A 20,594-nucleotide genomic window follows, 5' to 3' on the forward strand; every position below is an offset into this window, starting at 1 on the left:
ATCAAACTCAGACTTTGACCCATTTGTTCTTTGGGATTAAGAAGGGATAGGGTGGGTGGGACACAGTAGCTCATGTTTGTAATCCTAGCACTTTGGGAGGAGGAGGAGACAGGAGGAGCACTTGAGGCCAGGAGTTCAAGACTAGCCTGAGCAACATGGTGAGACCTGTCTTTACAAAAACTAAAAAAAAAAAAAATTAGACAGGCATAGTTGTGGGCACCTGTGGTCCCAGCTATTCAGGAGACTGAGGTGGTAGGATTGCTTGGACCCAGGAGTTGGAGGCTTCAGTGACCTATGATGGCATCACTGCATTCTGTCCTTGGTGACAGAGTAAAGGGATAATCAATCTGTTATAAAGAGTGTGGGTTCACTTTTCTATTAGTTAACTTTTGCTTGTAACAAAGGAACCCAAATTTAGTGACTGAAAACAACAACCATTCATTTAGCTTACAGTTTTGCAGTTTAGACTGGGAAGCTTTGTTTCCCTTTATGTATCTGTGGTTCTTCCTCTGGTAGTTGGCTGGGTGCTAGTTGGGGTGATGAGGATAAATGGGGTATGTGACTCCCATCCTCCAGCCAACTAGCTTGAGCAAGTGTTCCAAGATAATGAGCAGAAACATGCAAGGCCTCTTGAGGTTTAGGCTCAGAGAAGTCACTTTGGCTGTACTGTATTGGCCAACCAAGTCACAACCTAGCCCAGATTCAAGGGCAGGGGAAATAGACTTCTCTTGAGGGGAGGAACTGCAAAGTCACATGGCAATGGGCGTGGGTATAGGGAGGGCAATAACTGAAGCAATTTTTTGCAAATGATCTGCCATAGTGTGTTGGCATGTCGTGTATTAACTATGGAGGAAAACAAGACAAAAAATTATGTGGTCTTTGCTTGGAAGATTTCAAGTAAAAAATATAGGCATAAATAAAGTCCTTCAAGGCAAAGTAAGGGACATTCCGCAAGATAGCAGCCAATAATATCCTCTAAAGATTCTGATAGTCAAAAATCCTTTTTATCACTAGGGACAAATAGGCTCCCTCAGCCTATGTACCCGATACTATAGTTGCCTATTAAGCAACCCCAAAGTATAGAGGCTTAAAATGACAAAATTCATTTTGCTCGTGAATCTGCAGTTTTGACAGGGCTTGGTTGGGGACTGCTTATCTCTGCTCCTCTTGGTTTTCTTGCAGCTTACAGGCTGGGGGCTGGAGTCATTTGAAGTCTTAGTCACTCATATCTGGCCTCGCTGGGGCTCCTTGGACATCTCTCTGTATCTCTGTGGAGAGACTCGATGTGATGCCTCCAGTGCGGTAGCTTCAGGGTAGCCCAACTTCTTACTTGTTGGCTCAGGGCTCCCAAGACACATGTCCCAAGGGAGAAACCACCAGAAAGAGGCTGTTTGACTTTTATCACCTGGATGGGGAAGTCACACAGTGTCACTTCTTCTGTAGTCATAGGCCTGCCTAGATTCAAGGGAAAGGATATAGACCTGTGGTAGGCAGAATTCTGAGATGCTTTTCCAATTTCTGGCCCTGCTGTACACGTATCTTCTCCCGGTTATTCGATCAAACACTAACCTAGGTGCTACTGTGAAGGGATTTTGGTAACTAAGTTCTCAAATGTGTTGACCTCAAGAGGGGGAGATTATCTGGCAGACCTGATTTCATCACATGAACCGTTTAAAATTCAGTTTAAAGACCAGTTTTGTCTGACTGGTCACTGAAGTCAGAGATTTGAAGTCCGGGAAGATTTCAATGTGCCCTTATTGGTTGAAGATGAAACGGGGTCGTGGAACAAGGAATGTGTGTGGGCTCTAGGAGCTGAGAGACAGCAAGAAAAAGGAGATGGTTGTCCTCCAACTGCAAAGAACTGAAGTTTTCCAAGATCAAAGAAGAGTTTGGAAGCAGATTTCCCCCAGATGAGAATTCAACTGAGAACTCAGCCTGGCTGACATCTTGATTTCACCCTTGTGATATCCTGCAGGGAGAATCCGATTATACCTGTGGAACTGTCAGCTAATACATGGGTGCTGTTTTAAGCTGCTGAGTTTGCAGTAATTTGTTAAGCAGAAATAGAAAGCAAATACAAACCCCATCTCTAGATGGAGATGTGTGCATGTCACGTTGAAGAACAGCATATGCAATGGGATATATTGGTGTGGTCATTTTTGGAAAACACAAATTGCCACAGGCTGGCTCAAATCACCGGCAGAGGAGTTACGTAAGAGTACCCTTAGGGCATGAAGTGACACAGAAACCCAGGGGGATTCAAGATCCTGGAATCTGTGGAGATGGGAGCAGGCAGGTCATTGGTGTCTCTGGGTCAAAGGTGGCTCTAGCAAGACACCTGAGCAGTGAGAGTCTATGATCTCATTTCTAGTGCTCCACTGTTAATGTGCAACTGTTCACTCTTCTCTGGTTCTTTTTCTGCTACCTGCTGTCTTCCTCATCTACCATTTTACATATCTATTTATTTATTTATTTGAGACAAAGTCTTGCTCTGTTGCCCAGGCTGGAGTACAGTGGCACCATCTCAGCTCACTGCAACCTCCGCCTGCTGGGTTCAAGCGATTTTTCTGCCTCAGTCTCTTGAGTAGCTGGGATTACAGGTGCCTGCCATCATGCTGAGCTAAGTTTTGTATTTTTAGTAAAGACGGGGTTTCACCATGTTGGCCAGGCTGGGCTCGAACTCTTGACCTCAGGTGATCCACTTGCCTCGGCCTCCCAAAGTGCTGGGATTACAGGCGTGAGCCACCATGCCTGGCCCATTTTATGTATCTTTTCTCTACCTCAATTTGGGAAATTCTCCACCTTGAGTCTGAAGCTCCCTGAGGGAGAGGCCAGAAACTTGCTTTTCTGAGCTCACCTGCATCTAGGGCATGGGCCTCTGACAGCCCTGCCACTCAGGTGCACCCACACAAAACTTTTTTTTTTTTTTTTTAACTGTTGCACACCGTTGGAGTGAAGGACTTTGCTTTTGATGTAAAGGAGGTGCTGAGTGGAATTTGTTACGGCAGGAACAAGGCTGGGCAGAGACATGTGGTTTGTTGAGGAAGCAATAGCGGCGGCTCTGGCAAAGATATGCAGTGCCCACCATCAATAGTTTGAGCTGCTATTTTGGTGGCCAGCAGTGACAGCAGTGGTGTGTTCCTAGAGCAATCTTTGAGCATGATTTGGGGAATTTTCTGTTTGCATACCCTCCAAGTTTGATTCTCTGCACATCCTGGAAAAATGCCCAGCGGTTCCTCCTTATTTCACAGGGAATACATTAGAAGATCCTGAGTGGATGCCCAAAACTGTGGATAGTACCTAGACCTATATACACTGTGCTTTTTCCTACACATTCATACTGAAGATACAGTTTACTTTATAGGTTAGGCATCGTAAGAGATTAACAACAATAATTAATAAAATAGAATCGTTATAACAATATACTGTAATAAAAATTATGTGAATGTGGTCTCTCTCAAAATATCATACTGCAGATCTTAGCAACCTCAGCATATGATTTTTTTTCTTTCCTTAGTAATTTGAGAACTGTCATCTTTTCTTTTAAAGAAAACACTTTGCTGGCTGGGCGCGGTAGCTCGTGCCTGTGATCCCAGCACTTTGGGAGGTGGGTGGATCACGTGAGGTTGGGAGTTCGAGACCAGCCTGACCAATACGGAGAAACCCTGTCTCTACTAAAAATACATAATTAGCCAGGCGTAATGGTGCGTACCTGTAATCCCAGCTACTCAGGGGGCTGAGGCAGGAGAATCGCTTGAACCTGGGAGGTGGAGGTTGCAGTGAGCTGAAATCACGCCATTGTGCTTCAGCCTGGGCAACAAGAGCAAAACTCTGTCTTAAAAAAAAAAAAAAGCACTTTACGGTTTCCCTTTGGCAAATCTGAATTATCAGCATCACTGCTCTTGCACTTTGGGGTCATAATGAAGTAAAATAAGGGAACACAAGCATGGCAGTACTACAACAGTTGATCTGACAACTGAGACAGTTACTAAGTGACTAGTGGGTGTGTGGTGCATACAGTGTGGAGAGCTGGACAAAGGCACGATTCCTCTCCTGGGCTGGACAGAGTGGGGCAGTGTGAGATTTCATCACTCTCCTCAGGACAGCACACTTTAAAACTGAAGAATTTTTTATTTTTAGAATTTTCCATTTGATGTTTTTGGATGACAGTTGACCACAGGTAACTGAAGCTGCGGAAAGCGAAACCATGGATAAGGGAGAATGACTGTGTTACTTTCTCTGTAGGTGAAAGCAAATTTATTCTGGTACTCTTTGTTTATTGGGATAGGGAAAAAAGAATTTCCCACAGCAGGTGCCAGGGTCAACGGTGATCTGCTTTAGAAAAGGGACACAAGGGACACAATCTGGATCAATGACTGCTGTTGGAACAACCATGTGACAAATTGTAAAATAATTCACGGCCATTCTCTAATATCTGTTCATGTTCCGCACAGAAAAAATAGGCAAGTTAACCTTAAATTCATCAAATCTTTTTTTTTTTTGTTTGAGACAGTGTCTCTCTCTATTGCCCAGGCTGGAGTGCAGTGGTGCAACCACAGCTCACTGAAGCCTTGACCTCCCAGGCTCAAGCAATCCTCCTACTTCACGCTCCCAAGTAGCTGGGACTACAAGCGTGTGCCACCACCCCAGGCTAATTTTTGAAGTTTTTATTTTTTTTTATTTTCAACTAGAGACAGGGATCTCACTATATTGCCAGGGCTGGTCTTAAATTCCTGTGTTCTCCCCCATCTTGCCCTTCCAAAGTGCAGGGATTACAGGCATGAGCCATTGCTCCTGGCCCATCAAATCTTTCATGTGGCACTAATCTCTGTCATTCCCTTAGAGATGCAGTATTGTTAGCGCTTTTTATAAACCATGTAATCCTTACTCCATAGATCAGGAGCCATTTACTGACTATGTCTAGTCCACTGCAGACACTGGGAAATAACCACAGATTGGTCTGGGATACCACGGGGCTCATGAGAAGCAAACTGGGGCTAAAACTCCATTTGTCATCTGATCTCTGTATTGGTTAGATTCTCAATTGCAACTACCAGAAACTACTCTGTGGCTATTTTAACAAGTAAGGGATTTCCAAGAAATCTAGATACCTCAGAGAATCACTAGGAGGGCTGGAGAAACATAATCTAGGGTGATTTTTCCAGAACCCCCCAAATGACAAAGCAGAGTGGATCTGCCAAGGGAGTTGCTGCCTCTGCCAAGACCATGAAACCACCAAGTCAGAATGGAGCCTTCTGAGTCCATTCTGCACTAATTCTGGACTCAGCTGGAGTTGCGGAGCCACGCTGCTTCTGCTGTCCATACCAGTAAGCTGGATGTCCCAGGTGAACCTCATTTCCTCACCTAGCTCCCTTCTAAATCAAGCCCACATGGGTGCATCTGACTAGTAGAACCTAAATTGCTTAGCTCATCTTAGTGGCAAGGAAGGCTGGGAGATATAGTTTTTAGATTTGCCTGGAAAAGAATAGTGACAAGATGACAGATACAACCTACACTCATATGAGCTTCCATTCTAACTGGGGAACCACAGTATTGCTCTGCATTTTCAGAGAGTAGAATTGGTTTGGAGCCAGTGTCCAGTCATCCCTAAAGGCCTGGGTATTTTCCTTCCCTCAGTAGACAGCTATTCTTTTTTTTTTTTTTTGAGACGGAGTCTGGCTCTGTCGCCCAGGCTGGAGTGCAGTGGCCAGATCTCAGCTCACTGCAAGCCCCGCCTCCCGGATTTACGCCATTCTCCTGCCTCAGCCTCCCGAGTAGCTGGGACTACAGGCGCCCGCCACCTCACCCGGCTAGTTTTTTGTATTTTTTAGTAGAGACGGGGTTTCACTGTGTTAGCCAGGATGGTCTCGATCTCCTGACCTCGTGATCCGCCCATCTCGGCCTCCCAAAGTGCTGGGATTACAGGCTTGAGCCACCGCGCCCGGCCTAGACAGCTATTCTTGTAAATACCCATAGATTCCTACGGGAGGGTCAGGGTGTCAGCCCTTGCCTTCTGGGAACCCACGTTCTTGTCTGGTGTCTAGGAAGAATCAGGTCACACGAACTGTTTGAAAGGTGATGAATGCAGAAGATTCTATTGGGCGTCAGGTGGCTCTCGGTGGATGTATGGTGCGTGCTTGTGATGTTACTGCAGGGCCCTTCCTCAAAGCCTCCCCTTTATTCAAAGTTCTCTGGGTCTATGAGCCAATTCCGATTTTGGAATTGGAATCACGGGGCTCAAGACAGGTCTTTTACTGACCTAAAGTTTTCTTTTGTGGGAGCGGGGTAGTGAAAGTGGCAGATATGGAAGACTGACTCACTCCTATCTGTTTCAGCATCCTTCTAATGGGCTTTCCTATACTATAGAGGCTGGTAATCTAAAATCTACCCTTTTCCAGACTCCCCTACAGCCATAGTGTAGGTTTTTCTAATCAGATGCACTCTGAGTCATGAGTTGAATGGAGAGAGAGGTAGAGGGGGAAAAATCAAATGCTTTTTCTTTGTGTAGATCTGCCAGTTATACTGTATGGTCCTTGGGCCAACATGTCTGATAGTGGCTTCCTGATTCCCAAGCTTTCTAATTGTGGCAGACCAATAGGAGTTCCCTTGGGGTCCACTTCTGTGATGTTAATATGGAAGCCATGCCCAGAAGCCCAGTACAGAGTCTGTTTCTTCAGCCTTCTAATGATTTTGCCAGCACCTAATGCCCTGTATTAAATTTATTTCTGTTAAGAAAGTGAGATTGGTTTCTGTTACTTAAAACTGAACCCTAGCCGGGCATGGTGGCTCATGCCTATAATCCCCACTCTTCAGGAGGCCAAGGCAGGTGGATCACCTGAGGTCAAGGGTTCGAGACCAGGCTGGCCAACGTGTTGAAACCCCGTCTCTACTAAAAATACAAAAATTAACTGGGCATGGTCGTGGGCACCTGTAATCCCAGCTACTCACTTGAACCTGGGACGCGGAGGCTGCAGTAAGCCGAGATTGCGCCCCTGCACTCCAGCCTGGGCGACAGGGTAAGACTCTGTCTCAAAAACAAACAAACAAACAAAAAACCACAAAAAACCACAAAACCCCAAAACCAAAAAACTGAACCCTTACTGGTGGTCTGCTCATGTATTTTTGTCCTAGAGGCCCACCATCACAGACTCCTACAGATTTTATCCTAGTCCAGCTCTTCACCTTTGTCGTGTTGTACCTGAGATGTCATCTCCATTCAAATCAGGAGGCCTAATTCAACTGCAGCATCTTCCATCCACATCCCCAGAGAACAACTGTTCCTGTGTTTTTCAAAGATGCTGTGTTCCCCGTGATCTATGTATTTCTTAATAGCCGGCGTCTACACAGTGTCTTCTGGGCTCTCATAGTTGGTGAATGAGTGAATGGATTCCACACGATAATTCTACCCCAACATTCCTGTCTCCCTAGGCAGTCAGATTCCTTCTTCTTTTTTACAAAAAGGATTTTCTAGAAACAACTTTATTTCGAATAAGCCATTATTGAGTTCGGTTTCTGTCATCCATCTGAGCAACCATTCTGATCCACTTCCAGATACTTAAGCTAGCAGCTGAACTTCCAATCTCTGGTGAATGCTTCCATATTAACTAAGCTGGATCAAAACTTCATTTCCAATCCCAGTCTTCACATTTCTGCTTATATAGATTAGCGACAGCTTGAAACTCTCCTGGTGTGTAAACCTTTTTCTCTAAGCTTTGTCTTTGTAATTGGCCTCTTCCCCCGGGTATGCTGGCATCTGGCTTATTTATGGTTTTGAAAGCAATAAAGGGTGGTAGGGTAGAGTGTGAAGATAATTTGGAGTTTGGAGTCACTTAAATTCTCTAATATCTTCCTGCTCCAATTCTGTAGGTGTCTCTCTTTCCTGATCAATGCTCTAATTTTTATACAAGAGACTTGGCAAGGTTGTGATTTCAAGTTGGAGAAGTCAATTTTAAGTTTATTAACTACTTCAGCTTTGTAACTACAAGAAATGAGATATTTTTAAGGAATAATTGTGGACAGTCTGTGGTCCTCTGACTGTCTACAGAGTCGGGAACTTAGAACTTCAAGTGTATTACTCCTTCTCTAAGCTCTTCAGTACAGTTAGAAGAAACTAGCCAACTTCAATTTAATTTACAAGCTGTGGACTTCTAGAATCTCATTTTAATCACAGCCAGATTTTCACTGGTCCATTTGGGCCAGCTAACTGAAGTGATTATCATGTCATTCATTCAACAAACTTTATTGGATAAATATGTACCAAGCCGCTTTTATGCCAGACACTGTTCTAGGTGCTTGGGATATATCAATGAACAAAAGAGACAAAGATTTCTGCCTTTATAGAGCTTCCGTTATAGGTAAGTGTTGGGCAAGAGCAATAAATGTAATAAAGAATAAATAATACTATATTTGAAGGTGGTAAGTGCACAAAGAAGTAGGGACTATCTAGGGAGACTGGAGTGCTATGGCAGGGTGGGGAGGAGAGCAATGTTAAATAGATGGCCAGGGTTGGGTTCACTGAGAAGGTAAAACGTAAGCAATGACTTTGAGATAGAATAGTTCCCCTGATGCCCTTCATGGGTGGGAACTGGAGCACTTTGTATTTTTTTTTTTTTTTTTGAGATGGAGTCTCACTCTGTCGCCCAGGCTGGAGTGCAGTGGCGAGATCTCGGGTCACTGCAACCTCCGTCTCCCAGGTTCAAGCGATTCTCCTGCCTCAGCCTCCCGAGTAGCTGGGATTACAGGTGTGCACCACCATGCCCGGCTAAGGAGCACTTTGTTTCACTCAGCCTGTTGCTGGCCATTTCTTGTGGGAGCGAGTGTGTGAGCAAGTGTGGGAACCGGAGCAAATGAATGCTGGAACCTGCCGGTTGCTCCTCTCCGGCGGGAGCGCTCTGTTCGGGCCCTGCAGCAGCGTCCATGTTCTTTCAGCTCTGCTGTTAAGGGATGGCCAAATACCAACCAGTTCAGTGGAGGGTCAGGGTGGCAGCCACTGCCTTTTCTGGCATCCAGGAAGAAGAATCAGGTCACATGGACTGTTTGAAAGGTGAGGAATGTAGAATACTTTACTGAGAGTTGGGTGGCTCTCAGTGGAAAGGGAGGATGGAAAGGGGATGGGATGGTGATCTTTCCCTGAAGCCCCACCGTCCCCGGCAGGGCCCCTCTCTAAAGCTGCACCATCTGAAGTGAGCCAGATCTATCCATAGTCTCCGATGCTCAGTTGCTTTTCTGCTCACCGCTCAGTTGTTTGTATCCTCAGTGCTAAGCCCCTTGTGTTGATCTGCCAGTTGGAGTCTTTTATGGGCAGAGCATGTGGGCAGGCAGGCCAAAAAGGTAACATTTTTTGGGAAAAATGGGGTCCTTTAGGGCTGAGGTTTCAGGCTTAAGGGTAGGGTTTAGCCAGGAGCCCAGCCCTTCTGTATCAACTTGACGGAGTGAGGGAAGCAGTCAAGCATGCGTGGGGACCACTCCAGGCACAGCAGCTAGTGCTGACGATCATCCTAACACACAGGACCTTGAGCAGAGGAGTGACAGGCCACTTGATGAGAGGCTGCGAGGCTAAGAGCAGAAACAGAGAGCCCAGTTTGCAGGGAGGTAATCCAGGTGAAGAGCCCCTGGCACTCAGAGTGAAGATTGTCAGAGGTGGCTGGATGCTGGGCATCACCTGAAGATAGCCCTGCCGGGAGTTCTTGAAGGACTGCATATTATAAAAGAAAGAAGTCAAGGAGGTCTCTGAGTCTTTTGTCTGAGCAATTAGATGATAGGAGTTGTGGGATGGAAGATGGGGACTCAGTTTCAGACATGCTAAATTTACATTGTCTTTTGGACACCCAAACAGAGATCTTTTAGAAGTCTCATGCCAGTAATCACTCTTGTTACTAAATTCTGTATCTTTCAGGGTTTTTGCCTGCAAAGAAGGGAAGCCACACTCTGAAGCCAGTTTGTTAAAGGATGTTAGGTAAGCCATAGACTCTCCAGGAAGAACTCCCAGGGAACAGGCTTGAAGGCAGCACAACCCAAAGGAAGCCCACGCTTGCCACCATCTGCAGGTGCAGATTCAGTAACCCATTCCACTTGGCGCTGTCACCAAACTTGTGGCACTGCTGCTTATAGAAGCTGGAGGTCTGCAGTTGTTGCTTCCAGCATGGATTCAACCAGGTGTCTCCTTTTTTTAGGACAATTAGCTCCCAGCTTACAGGCTTCTGTGATGTGTGTGACTGATTATGTGTCTGTGCTCCAGCTGCAAGGGAGGTTGGAAGGCTAATTTCTGGCTTCTATAGCAGGGAGGCACAGACACCAGAGGGGGAATTTCGGGTGACTAAGTATAAGAACAATTATCCACAAGGAAGAAGCAAGAATCAACACTGATGGCACACTTAATAACGTTCCAGGCACTTCGCTAAGCACTTGATATAAGATAAGGGAATAAACCCCTTATCTAATCCTCACAGCAATCTCATGATGCTGTCCACGTTTTCATTTTACACATGAGGAAACATGTTCAGCGAGATTAAATGACTTGCCAAAAAGGTCACACAGATCCTAAGCAGTGGAGACAGGAACTGAATCTAGGAAGTCTGATCCAAGGACACTGGGATTATGAAGCCCGTTTTATAGACGAGCAAATTCTAAGTTAGATTTGAGATTAAGTAACTTGTCCAAGGTCACACAGCTTGTAAATGATCAAGCAAAGATATAAGATATAATTCCAGTTTGGCCTGGCTCCAAAGCTGGTGCTCTGTTTCCTGTTCTCTATGGCCTTGAGCAATTATTGAGCCCCAAAGGAATACAGAGGCTAGCAAATCCCATAAGCAGAGGCTTGTCAAAAATGCCTTATGTGGGCTGGGTGTGGTGGCTCATGTCTGTATTCCCAGCACTTTGAGAGACTGAGGTAGGAGGATCACTTGAAGCCAGAAATTTGAGATCAGCCTGGGCAAGAGAGCAAGACCCCTGTATCTACCAAAAAAAGAAGAAAAAAAAAATTAGACAGGCATTGTGGCACGCACCTGTTGTCCTAATTACTGGGTTACTTGGGAGGCTGAGGTGGGAGGATCACTCGAGCCCAGAAGTTTGAGGCTGCTATGAACCATGATCATACCACTGTACTCCAGCTGGGGCAACAGAATGAGATTCTGTCTCTAAAGTAAAAAAAAAAAAGGAAAGGAAAAAAGGAAAGAAAAAAGCCTTACGTGGGAAGTATGAAGAGCTGAGGATAAGATGAGTGACCTGACACAGGTAGATTCTTTTCTGGGATCTCAGTTTCCCCCAAGAAGGCCCTGGGTCTGTGCTTGTCAAAGGGAGGAATGGGGTAACGAGCAAACAGTGGAGGGACGAGGATGACAGAGGAGGGTCTGTATTATTATTCATATCATTCTAACACTCCGCAAATCTCTACCCAAATCTCTAGAGCTTTGATCTCGAGTCCCCGCCCCTTGGAATGTCCTTCTTGGTTGTGGAGGCTGCTGCTGCTGCAGCTTCTTGGCTTCGGGCTCTGAAGTGCTCCCCATCTCAGGCCCAAACAGGAATAAAATCAGTTCCTTTCTCTGTTCCTCTTACTAGACCAAGCTCCAGGGGGATTGTCTGAGGGAATTCTTGTGAAACCAGAAAAAATGTTCAAGAAATGAGGCAACAACAAAAAAATAAAACCCAGACAAAATAGTATGACATGAAGTTAAAAGATCGTGAGGAAAGGTAAGGCGTGGTAGGTCCTCACCTGCCTCTTTTTGAAAATCTCATATTGGAGTCCCTGTCTATTTTAATCCCCTCTTTAAGTCATTCATTCATTCATTCAACAGATCTTCATTGGGTGCCTATTCTGTGTCAGGGGTTGGGAATAGACGGAATTGTGGGCAGAACAGACGAGGTCTGTGCCCCCATGGGCTCACAGTCTGGTGCCTGAGGCAGACAGGCAGATGGGTAAGTGCTGACCGAGTGCCGTCGGTGATGAGAGGAACGGGCTGTACTTTCAGATGGGGTCTCCTGACCTGGCCGTGGTAGCTGGGGAGGCGTCCTAGGATGGGCATGGGCCAGGAAGCTTCCATAGGTCATTTTGTTGATTTCTCACAACTGTGTGAGGTTGCTATTGTTGCTTCCATTTACAGATGAGGAAACTGAGGCTCAGAGAAGAAAAGTTCCTGGCCCAAGTCACCCACACCAGTGTTGATCTGGCTTCCTATCTCCTGCTCTTAGCATGACCTATCTGGCCTCTAACAGTTTTTAACACTTTTTAAGATTGTGCTGTGGCCTTGATTTTCTCCAAAACGTACCCTGATCTCTCCCCAGGAAGATCAAAGCTGTCGGGGGACACAAGAGTGTCAGAAACCAGAGTGTGGGTGCAGAGGGGTCCTGGGTGAATAACCCAGCAAGGACAGACAGTCCCTAAGGATGGTTCTGCACCCACACGCTGGGTGTGACACTCATGTTGTAGCAGGACAAGCCTCAGACAAAACTCCTCAGACACCTAGTTAAAGAAGGAAGGGGTTTATTCAGCCGGGGGCATCGGCAAGACTTCTGTCTCAAGAGCGGAGCCCCCCAAGTGGGCAATTCCTGTCCCTTTTAAGGGCTCACAACTCTAAGGGGGTGCATGTGAGAGGGTCGTGATTGATTGAGCAAGCAGGGGGTATGTGACCGGGGGCTGCATGCATCGGTTGCACCTGTAATTAGATCGGAACAAAACAAGACAGGAATTTTCACAATGCATTCCTATACAATGTCTGTAATCTATAGATAACAGAACCAATTAGGTCAGGGGTTGATCTTTTTTTTTTTTTTTGAGACGGAGTCTCGCTCTGTGGCCCAGGCTGGAGTGCAGTGGACGGATCTCAGCTCACTGCAAGCTCCGCCTCCCGGGTTTACGCCATTCTCCTGCCTCAGCCTCCCGAGTAGCTGGGACTACAGGCGCCTGCCACCTCGCCCGGCTAGTTTTTGTATTTTTAGTAGAGACGGGGTTTCACCATGTTCGACAGGATGGTCTCGATCTCCTGACCTCGTGATCCGCCCGTCTTGGCCTCCCAAAGTGCTGGGATTACAGGCTTGAGCCACCGCGCCCGGCCGGTTGATCTTTAACTACCAGGCCCAGGGTGCAGTGCCGGGCTGTCTGCCTGTGGATTTCATTTCTGCCTTTTAGTTTTTACTTCTTCTTTCTTTGGAGGCAGAAATTGGGCATACGATGATATGAGGGGTGGTCTCCTCCCTTAATGTGTCCTCTGACGGCTTTGATCTTCCTGAGCTTTCTTCCCACCCAGGAATCCCTCAATCTGTCTTTGCTGCCACCAGCACCCTCAACCTCAGAGACATGCCATCCTCACCTGAACTCAGGCCAAACTCTCATACATGATTCCTTTCATCTCTTGCCTTCATCATGACTTAGTCATGTTGGGGTTGTCAGAAGGAGCATTTGTCAAGACGGAGGGAAACCTCAGGGAAGTAAATCAACACCAAACCCATAAGTCAAGCTTGAGATCCAAAGGTGGGGTGTGGGTGGGGAGGAAGGTTAGCTTCCCCAAGCTCTCTGCTCACTGGGGGCCCCAAGTGGAGACTCTGCCTGTCATTGACCCCTTCATTCAATGAGTACTCACCGAGGGCCTGCTCTGTGCCAGGCATGGGGCTACTGGCTGGGGTTACTACAGTGACTCAGGCAGAGTTTGCCCCACAGAGTCTTGTTGGGGAGACCAACAGGTAACAGTCACCTCCTTACAGTATGCTGCATTCCATTAGGGGGAAGCCCAGGGACTCTGGGCCATACAGCAGAAACAACTAACACAGTCTTGGGAGTCAGGGAACATTCTTTGGAGAAAGTACTGGGCCAATACACTGGGAAGATGTTGGATTTGATATTTGATATTTGGTGGTGGTGATATTTGGCGGCGGTGATGATATTTGCTGGAGGTGGAGGTGGAGGTGGTGGTGGTGGTGGTGGTGGTGGTGTGTATGTGTGTGTGGGTGTTGGGGGTGGGCAGTTCTGGGCAGGGGGAACTGCATCAGTGAAGGCCTGGAGGTGTGACTGAAAGTGGCCCACTGGAGGAGCTGGAACTTGAACTTGCTGGGGCTACTGTGCAGAGGGTGAGGAGGGGCTGATGAGGGACGATGGAGAGCTGGTGGGAGTAGGGGGTCAGTCGTGGAGGACTTGCTCATAGTGGGGAGACTGAACTGTACCCCGAGAATCGCAGAGAAGCACATGTCCCTTTTGTTTTCACCTTTTTTTTAGCATTGCAGTGGGGGAGGAGAACCTGTTGATTAGGAACTGCCCACAGCTTTTGTTCTGGATAAGCCCCTCATGGAGGAGGTCACAGGCAAGAAGATGAGTCTTCATCCTGACCCACAGAAGCAGTGTTGGACTGGGGAGCACCACCTGCCAAACTCCCAGTCCCACTGAGTAACCCCCAGGGCAGGGGCGTGTCCCTGCGTAGGAGCTCCCATGTGCCTGTCACGCCCCCCTCACCTCAGAGGCTCCTGCCCCTGACCTGAGCTAGCCATGTATAAGTTGGGTCCCTTCTCCCTCCAAGGAGTGTGCTGCATGGACAACAGCCTCTCTCCTCATTTGCCCCTTCCTCCAGGTGCCTCCTTCTGCACCCTGACCCCGCTCCAGGCTGTCACCTCCTCTGTATCGCAGCTGGGCCTCGTCTGTCCTGGGACGGTGGCAAGCCTGTACAGAAGTCATCTTCCTTATTTCTCACTACCACCAGCTTCCCAGATGGGAAACTGAGGCTCAGAGAGATGACATAACTCAGCTCTCAAAGGATCTGAATGGGTGTGACCCGCAATCCCACCCTCTTCGCCTCATGTTGTCTAAAATAATCACAGATGCCTCCCACGAGCAGGAAAGCACTGGAAATGTCTTCTTGGAAAGCAAGCAGCCACCCATGAACAGTGAGTCTCTGTCCCAGGTATTTCTTGTCTCCGGGCCTCAGTTTCCTCACCAGACTCGTCAGTGCATGGAACAAATGCAGTGGCAATGAAGGAATGAGGGCACCAGGGAGGGTGGGCTCCACTGACTTTCTAAGTCATGGAAAATCCACGGTCCAAAAAGCTCTTAGCATTTTCTCTGCCCCTGGATCTCACATCCATCTCAGGCCACGCCAGCCCCGCAGCCCCAGGGGTCCTACTGTTCTCCCTCCTCTCAGGCCCAAATGAGAACAAAGCCAAGTGCCTTTCCTCCATTCCCCTCGGCATGACTAACACATGCTAGGATTTTCCCAAAGGAAATTCTGTCAGCCCTAATGGAAAACTCCGCAAAATACAAAGGAAACAAAGCAAATTCAGAATCCACAGCAAACAGCCATGTTTGAGGTACAAAAAGTTGGGGCAGGGGATACTTGCTGAGAGTATCCCCTTCATACTAGTTCTTTTTTTTTTTTTTTTTTTAAATTTTAGGTGGAGTCTCCCTTTGTCACCCAGGCCAGAGTGCATTCGGCTCACTGCAGCCTTGACCTCCTGGTTTGAGTGATCGTCCCGCCTCAGCCTCCCGAGTAGCTGGGATTATAGGCACCCGCCACCACACCCGGCTAATTTTTTGTATTTTTAGTAGAGACAAGGTTTCACTATGTTGGCCAGGCTGATCTCGAAGTCCTGATCTCAGGTGATCCACCCACCTCAGTCTCCCAAGTAGCTGGGATTACAGGCACATTCCACCATACCCAGCTAATTTTTTGTATTTTTAGTAGATACGGGGTTTCACTATGTTGGCCAGGCTGGTCTTGAACATAATAGTTCTTACCTGGAGCCCCATCCTGAGTTCTTTGGGCCCCTGGATATTCCAGTGTATGTTCCCTGGGGTGTTAATTAATATAAAATAACCCCAAACAAAACTCTTGTGGTCAAATCCAGTGGAAAACATGGAGATAAACAAACCAAATCTTTTTTTTTTTTTTTTGCAGGACTTCTCAAAGCTTTTGGCCTTGGCCTCCCAAAGTGCTGGGACTACAGGCGTGACTCACTGCACCTGGCCAAAGCTTTTGTTTGCTTAAAGTGCTTTGTAAGTTTCCAGGAGGAGGCTACAGAACCCAGAAATCCCCTGTGGATTTGACCACGAGATGCGCTGCTGAATTCGTGGTGGGAAATGCTGATGATCTCTGATGGAGGCTACCGGGTGGCTGCTGCCCTCATCCTGACCTGCCCTCCCCAGCAGGACGGGGGACTTCTAGGAGGGGGAGGGTCCCCACTGAAGATGGACACATGTCCTGTCAGAGTTTCTGAGGAGCTCCAGGCCTTAGGCAGTATGGGACAAGGAGAAAGAGAGTTGGGTCTCTACTCGGGACTGCAGAAGCTGAGCATGCAGAGTAGTGGGGACAGTGCCCCTCCTCTATCCCCACCTCCCAGTACCCCCAATATCTCCTTTTCCCCCTGATCCTTCCCCTGATCAGGCCACGGCCCTGTCGTTGTCCCAACAAATGCCCACGCCAGTTCATCGCACCTTGTTTTCTCTGATGTACTCGCAGTCACACATCTTGTGCCCCTGAGCTGGGTACACCGTCCTTTGCAATGTGTGCTAAGAGAACTGTATTGCTAATAATAAAGACAAAATTTAATGACTCCACTGGCTGAGCTTCTGGTAGGTCCCAGGCACATTAGACAGACTCATTAATTCTCACCTCGGCAACTCGAGGAAGGTCTTGCTGTTTCAGTACCCTGAGTCTTAGACAGGTTCAATGACTTGCCCAAGGTCGCATAGCTTTTAAGTGACAGGGCCTGGTTGACTTTGCTCTGAAGTGAGTCCTCTTTCCAGTACCCTACCCTGCTGAGCCCCTCCTGTGTTTAGAGAAGGCTTCTCCTCTGAGGTGGGAAGATCTGACTTTGACCCTCAAGTCTCAGATGGCAATGGTCCAGTCAGACGGGAACTAGCTGTGCTAACTTCCAAACAAGTCACTCCTGCAAGGAGAGGCAGAGGCCAGTGCTTGTTGAACTCATGTGTGCAAGCATGACCCATAAACGAATGGGGCGAGGACTGAGGACTCTCTGGCTCTACTGATTTATGATTCTGAAAGTCATCAGTCTTAAAGAGAGATCTGCATTCCCCAAGCTTTCTTCTCCCCGAGGGGCCTCTCCTATCTCTCTCCAATGTTGTGGCTCCTCTCAGCTGCAGGGGAAAGCTTTCTGGTTTTTCTCTTAGGTCCAAACACGAACAAAATAAAATCCTCTTTGCCCTTCTCTTGGTCTCTTCTCTTCCTTCCCCTTCTTGGTTACACTTTGGAATTTTCAGAGGAAAAGTTTGCCAAGTCCAGGGAAGACTTTACGGAAATGAACAAGAGCCTGTAAAACCCCACGAACTATCCATGAACTGTATAGCAAGGTGTGAACTGTTTCCTTCACAACTGTGGCTGCAGCGGCCCCTTGTGGCCATGTTACACGCCAGGAAATTGAGTGCCAGAGAAATCACAGTTTTAGCGCTGGGAGGCGAGCTCTCTTTCCCTTAGAGAGGTGGCCTCCTCCACTCTTCCGTGGCCCAAAGAGGGGAAGACACATGCCCAGTGCCACACGGGTAGAATGCAGGCATTTGGACTTCCAGCCCACCTGGGGCTCTTTCTCTTGTACTGCTCTCAGCTCAACGTCCCTTTGTTGCTGTAGGGAGGCCAGGGAGCAGCCTGGAGTGTGGGGCCTGCCTTTGCCCAGACGGGCTCCCTCTGACCGCTCCTCTCACACAGCACTGAGCAGGGTCGGGGTGCAGAGGGAGGCGGTAGGAGGAAGGAGCCCGCCTGCAGGCAGGTTGGCGAGTCCCCGCGCGGCCTCCAGGAGGCGCTGTGGCACCGAGTTGGGGAGGCCCTGGGCTCCTCCCGCACCGGTGGCGGAGGGAGATGTTCAGTCTGAGGAGAAAGGAAGCTGCCCCCTTTCTGGGGAGCTTGCAAAGCCGTGGCCTTGTGGCCAGCAGCCTGCCCTGTCCGGAGCCGAGGTTGGCTCCAAAGCGGACATCACCGCCTCTCTCCGGGCTCCCGTGGCGGGCCACGGACGCACCCCACAACTACCTACAGCAGACTTCACTTTGCAGACGCAGCTTCTTCTCTCTTAGCCTCTGAATGCCCGGTGAGGTGGGTGGGGCAGGATCATTGTACCTGTTATGGACTGGAAAACAGTTTCAGAGAGGCTGAGGGCTTGCCCGAAGTCAGCCAGCTGATGAAAGGCGGAGCCTGGCTTTGGACCACCAAGCCAGTGCCCAAGCCCTTTCCTACACAACTCATGGCTCCCCCGAGTTTGGCTCAGGGTAGAGGGGGAGATGCTACAGAGGAAGGCAGGGGGCTTTGGAGTCAGCTCCATACCACCTGCCATGTCATGTAACCTCCCCGAGCCTCAGTTTCCTCATCTGTAAAATGGGCAGTAATCCTCTCCCTGGGAAGGTTATTGTAAGGAGTGAACATCATGGATGTCAAGAGACAGCAGAGTTGCCTGATCCAGTGTGTCAGTGTGGGGGCCTTGGGGCCCTGTCCACTTGTCAGTACAGTCACCTCCTTGGAGATCCAGGCTGGGAATGTCAGAGCCCGGCTCTTCCTCGTTGAGGTGCAGTGAGCTGCCTTAGTCTGTGGTGCAGGGCGTGGGGGTGGATGTGCTCTGGCTGCTGTGAGCCAGTGCAGAGATGGAGCCAAGAGAGGCCGAGTTTGGTGGGGTCAGGGATGGGGCACGTAGGAGGACGGTGGGATGAGTCACTCACCAGCTCAGATTGTGGTGTTAAGGGGAAGGAGTGTGGAGGCTGGGCCGGGCCTGGCAGCACCAGGCACAGACCTACCAGGCAGGGAGGCAGCCCTCTGGGACTAAGGCATGATACCCCGCCAGTCCCACTTGCCCAGCCTCTGTGCTGTCCTGAGCTCCCTAGGGGTGAGGGAGGGCAGAAGGAGAAATGTGGCCCTGGTACCTGTCAGTGTGTGGGTCTGTGTGAGGAGAGACGGGGTGAGGGTCTGGCTGCTTTTTTATCCTGTTCACGGCCCCTCCTGGTCTTCTCCTAGTGCCAACACCTTTCTTCCTGCCTGTGTGCTGGGGATGGGGAATGCCCCTCCCAGCCAACCCTGTGGGGCCACCATCTAAGACAGACAGACTGAAGCAGTGGCCACACATCTACCAGGCATGTTGCACCTGGCTGTCCACGTAGATGATCAGCCACACCTGCATCCACCTGGGACCCCACAGAATATGATGGACTCTCAGGGTTGACCGAGTGTAGAGAGAGAACTCTTTCTGGAGGTGTGGACTGAAGCAGCAGGGATCAGACAGCCCAGAGTGGAGCAGTGGGAAGCTGTGGGATGGGGAAAGGGAGTTTGAGGGGGTGTGGCTAGGGGAGGGCTGCCCTGCAGGAGCCTCAGAGCGAGCAGCTGCGGCCAGAACCATGGCTGGGCAAAGAGAGGTGAGGGGATTGATACACAGGCCCCGTTCTTCCTGTTCTCCATCTTCTGCTGCTGCCTCCTGATGGATGGCTGATTCCAATGGGGCAGCTGGAGGGAAAGGAGACAGTGACGCAGGGATCAGCCTTCCAGGTACACAGCAGGGCAGAGGAGGGTGGAGAGTGGATCTAAGGATCCAGGGAGAATTATCAGCACAACCAGTGGCTGGGCAAGGGGGGCACAAATACGAGCCAGACCCCAGCCTCGAGAAGCTCACTAGCTGGTAGAGGGGACAAGAGCCAATGAATTCTCACCCATATAGGGAGAGGACAGTGCCCGAGAGAGGGTCAGGTAAAACACCAGAGGGGCTCAGAGGAGGAAGAGTGGGTGCCAGGGATCACACAGGCCTGAAGGAAGAGGTGATGTATGAGTCCCGCGTTGCTGCTGTAACAAGTAGTGGCAAACTCAGTGGCTTAAAACAACACAAACTATCTTCTAGGCCTGGAAGTCAGAAGTCTGAAATGGACTTTATGGGCTAAAATCAAGGTGTCATCAGAAATGCTTTCCTTCTAGGGGCTCTGCGGGAGAATCTGTCTCCTGGCCTCTTCCAGCCTCCAGGGGCTGCCTGCCTTCCTCGGCTTGTGGGACCTTCCTTCTTCAAAGTGCCTCACTCTGACCTCTGCTTCCACGGTCCCAGCTCCTCTCCGTGACCTTGACTATCTGGCCTGTCTCTTACAAGGACCCTTGTGATTACCTTGGACTCAATAGGATAATCCAGGATAACCCAACCTCCATTCCAAGATCCTTGATATAATCACATCTGCAAAGTCTCTTTCTGCCATGGAAGGCACATACTCACAGGTTCTGATCGGCACATCTTTGGAGGGCCATTATTCTGTCTACTCCAGGCAATGGTGAAGAGGCAGAGTTTCAACCTGTGATGGCCGAGGGGAAGGACCCTGGAGATGGATGGGATAGCCTGAGTAGAGGCAGGCATTTGAGAACCTAAGCACCATGGCCAGCACTTGTGTGAAATTGCAGGAAGACTATGATTTTCGGGGACAGGGCTGGAAATCCTGCCTGGACATGGCCAGTGCCTTGCTTCATTTCAAAATACATGCAGTTGGCCTCTGAGGCTGACTGGCAACCATCAGTGCCTGTGGAATGGCGGGGCTGGCGGGGGGCCTCCTGGATGTGAGGTGAGACTTGCTGTTCAGTGTCCATCCCTCCCCGACCCACCCTTCTCCAGGCCCAGCACGGCTTTATTCAGGACCTGCATGGTGAGTCGGACCCTTG

General features: G+C 49.0%; 1 long non-coding RNA gene across 1 annotated transcript; it reads left to right on the plus strand.

Annotated features, from left to right (window-relative positions):
• The first annotated feature begins 11,473 nt into the window (after positions 1-11,473).
• LOC117067048 lies at positions 11,474-17,142 on the plus strand. Its single transcript, XR_004430586.1, has 3 exons — positions 11,474-11,688; positions 14,204-14,865; positions 15,873-17,142. It is a non-coding gene; the product is annotated as an uncharacterized LOC117067048 (long non-coding RNA).
• The last annotated feature ends 3,452 nt before the right edge of the window (positions 17,143-20,594 follow it).

The sequence above is a fragment of the Trachypithecus francoisi genome, unplaced genomic scaffold (assembly GCF_009764315.1).
Source record: "Trachypithecus francoisi isolate TF-2019V2 unplaced genomic scaffold, Tfra_2.0 Lachesis_group20, whole genome shotgun sequence".
NCBI classification, from domain to species: Eukaryota; Metazoa; Chordata; class Mammalia; order Primates; family Cercopithecidae; genus Trachypithecus; species Trachypithecus francoisi.